The sequence below is a fragment of the Vulpes lagopus genome, unplaced genomic scaffold, assembly GCF_018345385.1.
Source record: "Vulpes lagopus strain Blue_001 unplaced genomic scaffold, ASM1834538v1 ctg145, whole genome shotgun sequence".
NCBI classification, from domain to species: Eukaryota; Metazoa; Chordata; class Mammalia; order Carnivora; family Canidae; genus Vulpes; species Vulpes lagopus.
This window is the reverse complement of record NW_024570629.1, coordinates 44,779-49,196: the sequence shown is the minus strand read 5'-3', so window position 1 is coordinate 49,196 and position 4,418 is coordinate 44,779. Positions and strand designations below refer to the sequence as shown.

The following is a 4,418-nucleotide window of genomic DNA, read 5'->3' as shown; positions in this document are numbered from 1 at the left end:
CCTATCCCTAACCCTAACACTAACCCTAACCCTAGCCCTAACCCGTACCCTAACCCTAACCCTAACCCTCACCCTTAACCTAACCCTAACCCTAACCCCTATCCTAACCCTAACCCATACACTAACCCGTACCCTAACCCGTACCCAGCCCTAACCCTAAACCGTACCCTTTCCCTAACCCTAACACTAACCCTAACCTTAGCCCTAACCCGTACCCAGCCCTAACCCTAACCCGTACACAAACCCTAATCCTAACCAAAACCCTAACCCTAACCTTAACCCTAACCCGTACCCTAGCCGTAACCCTAACCCTAACCCGTACCCTTATCCTAACCATAACCATAACCCGTTCCCTTACCCTAACCCTAACCCGTACACTAACCTAACCCTCACCTTAACCCTATTGCTAACCCGTACCCTAGCCCTAACCCTAACACTAAACCTAACCCGTACCCTAACCCGTACCCTAACTGTAACCCTAATCCGTACCCTCACGCTAACCCTAAACCTAACCCTAACACTAACCTTAACCCTAAACCATACCCTAAACCTAACCCGAACCCTAACCCTAACCCTAACCAGTACCCTAACCCTAAACCTAACCCAAACCCTTACCCGTACCCTAATCCTAATCCAAATGCGTACCCTTACCCTAACCCTAAACCAAACCAGTACCCTAACCCTAACCCTAACCCTAAACCTAACCCGTACCCTAACCCTTACACTAAACCTAACCCTAAACCTATCCCGTACCCTAACCCTAACCCTAAAGGAAACCAGTACCCTAACCCTAACCCTAACCCTAACCCTAAACTGTACCCTAACCCTAACACTAACCCTAAACCGTACCCTAACCCGTTACTTAACGCTAACCCTAACCCGTACCCTCACCCTAACCATAACCCTAACCCTAACCCGTACACTAAACCTAACCCTAACCCTAACCAGTACCCTAATCCTAACCCTAAAACTAACCCTTACACTAACCCTAACCTTAACCCTAAACCTAACTCGTAACCTAACGCTAACCCTAACCCTCACCCGTACCCTCACCCTAACCCGGACCCTAACCTGTACCCTAACCCGTACCAAGCCCTAACCCTAATCCATAACCTAACCCTAACCCTAACCCTACTGCTAAACCGTACACTCACCCTAACCCTAACCCGTACCCTAACCCTAACCCGTACCCTAACCCTAACCCTTACTCTAACCCTATCCCTTACCCTAAACCTAACCCTAACGAGTACCCTAACCCTAACCATAAACTTAACACTCAACCGTACCCTAACCGTAAGCCTAACATTAACCGTAAACCTAACCCTTACCCATACACTAAACCTAACCCTCACCCTAACCCTATTGCTAACCCGTAACCTAACGCTAACGCTAACACTAACCCTAACCCTAATCTTAACCCTAACCCGTACCCTATTCCTCACCCTAACCCTAACCCTAACCCCTACACTAACCCTACCCCTAACCCTAAACATTACCCTAACCCGTACCCTAAACCTAACCCGTACCCTAACCCTAACCCTAGCGCGTACCCCTACCCTAACCCTAAACCAAACGAGTACCCTAACCCTAACCCTAACCCTAACCCTAACCCTATACCGTACCCTAACCCTAACCCTAACCCTAACCCTAATCCTAACCCGTACCCTAACCCTAACCCTAAACCTAATCCGGACCCTAACCCTAACCCTAACCCTACCAGTACCCTAAAGCTAACTCTAACCCGTACCGTAAACCGTACCCTTACCCTAACCCTAAACCATAACCTAACACTAACCCTAACCCTAACCAGTGTCGTAACCCGTACCCTAACCCTAACCCTAAACCGTAACGTAACCCTAACCCTAACCCTAACCCGTAACCTAACCCTAACCCTAAACCTAGCCCTCACCCTTACCTTAACCCTAATCCTAACCCTAACCAGTACCGTAACCCTAAACCTAACCCTAAACCGTATCCCAACCCTTACCCTAACCCTAACCCTAACACATACTCTGACCCTAACCCTAACCCTATTGCTAACCCGTACCCTCACCCTTACCCGAAGCCGTACCCTAACCCTAATCCTAACCCGTACCCTAACCCTAACCCTAACCCTAACACTAATCCGGACCGTAACCCTAACCCTAACCCTAACCAGTACCCTAAAGCTAACTCTAACCCGTACCGGAAACCATACCCTTACCCTAACCCTAAACCGTAACCTAACACTAACCCTAACCCTAACCAGTACCGTGACACGTTCCCTAACCCTAACCCTAAACCGTAACGTAACCCTAACCCTAACCCTAACCCGTAACCTAACCCTAACCCTAAACCTAACCCTCACGCTTACCTTAACCCTAATCCTAACCCTAACCAGTACCCTAACCCTAAACCATACCCCAACCCGTACCCTAACCCTAACACGTACTCTGACCCTAACCCTAACCCTACTGCTAACCCATACCCTCACCCTTACCCGAAGCCGTACCCTAACCCTAACTCGTACCCTAAACCTATACCTTACTCTAACCCTAACCCGTACCCTAACCCTTACCCTAACGAGATCCTAACCCTAACCATTAACTTAAACCTAACCCATACCCTAACCCTAAGCCTAACCCTAACCCTAACCGTAACCCGTACCCTTACCCTAAACTTAACCCTAACCCATACCCTAACCCTAACCCGAATCCGTACACTAAACCTAACCCTAACCCTAACCCTATTGCTAACCCGTACCCTAATGCTAACCCTAACCCTAATCCTAACCCTAACCTTAACCCTATGCCGTACCCAAAACCTAACCCTAACCCTAACCCGAACCCTCACCCTAACCCTAACCCCTCCCCTAACTCTAACCCTAACCCTAACCAGTACCCTAACCCTCACCCTAACACTAACCCGTACCCTGACCCTAACCCTAATGCGTACCCTTACCCTAACCCTAACCCTAAACCAAAACAGTACCGTTTCCCTAACCCTAACCCTAAATCGTACACTAACCCTAACTGTAACCCTAGCCCTAACCCTAACCCTAATCCTATCCCATACACTAACCCTAACCCTAGCTCTAACCCGGACCCTAACCGTAACCCTAACCCGTACCCTAACGCTAAACCTAACCCTCACCCTAACGCTAACTTTAACCCTAAACCGTACCCTAACGCTAAACCTAACCCTCACCCTAACCCCTACCCTAACCCTCATCCTAACACTAATCAGTACCCTAACCCTAACCCGTACCATAACCCTAATCCATATCCTAACCCTAACCCTAACCCTAAAGCGTAACCTTACCCTAACCCTAACCCTAATCCGTACCCTAACCCTCACCCTAACCCGACCCTAAGCCCTACACGGCTGCCGCGGTTCGGTGCCTCTCTTTCTTTCCTGAAGTGCCTTCTGGGTCTGGGGGCAGCGTGCGATGGCCGTGGGCACGGGCACCTCGCTGGCGCTCTCGTCCCTGCTGTCCCTGCTGCTCTTCGCCGGGATGCAGATGTACAGCCGCCAGCTGCCCTCCACCGAGTGGCTTACCATCCAGGGCGGCCTGCTGGGCTCCGGCCTGTTCGTCTTCTCGCTCACCGCCTTCAATAATCTGGAGAATCTGGTTTTTGGCAAAGGATTCCAAGCAAAGATATTCCTTGAGATTCTTCTTTGCCTCCTTTTGGCTCTCTTTGTATCTGGCCTCATCCATTGAGTGTGCGTCACCACTTGCTTTATCTTCTCCATGGTTGGGCTGTATTGCATCAACAAGATCTCCTCTACTCTGTACCAGGCAGCAACTCCAGTTCTCACACCAGCCAAGGGCACGGGGAAAGGCAAAAAGAGAAACTGACCCTGAATGTCCAATAAAGTTGATTCTTTGTAAAAAAAAAAAAAAAAAAGCTAACCCTAACTCGTACCCTAACCTGTACCCTAAACCTAACCCTAAACCTAACCCTAAAACTAACCCATACACTAACACTAACCCAAAACGAAACCAGTACCCGTACCCTAACCCTAAACCTAACCCTAAACCATTCCCTAACCCTAACCCTAATCCTAACCCTAAACCCTAACCCTAACCCTAACCCTAACCCGTAACCTAACGCTAAACCTAACCTGTACCCTAACCCTAACCTTAACCCTAAACCTAACCCTTACCGTAAGCCTAACTTTAACCCTAACCAGTGCCCTAACCCTAACCTTAACCCTAACTCGTACCGTAACCCTAAACCTAACCCGTAACCGTAACCCGTAACCGAACCCTAACCCTAAACCTACTGCTAACCCATACAGTCACCCTAACCCTTACCCGTACCCTAACCCTAACCCGTAACCTAACCCTAAACCTTACTCTAACCCTAACCCGTACCTTAACCCTACCCCTAACGAATACCTAACCCTAACCCTAAACTTAACCCTAACCCGTACCC

At 49.2% G+C, this 4,418-nt stretch overlaps 1 pseudogene; it reads left to right on the top strand.

Moving 5' to 3' along the window:
* The first annotated feature begins 3,382 nt into the window (after positions 1-3,382).
* Positions 3,383-3,838, top strand: LOC121483812 (annotated as a pseudogene).
* The last annotated feature ends 580 nt before the right edge of the window (positions 3,839-4,418 follow it).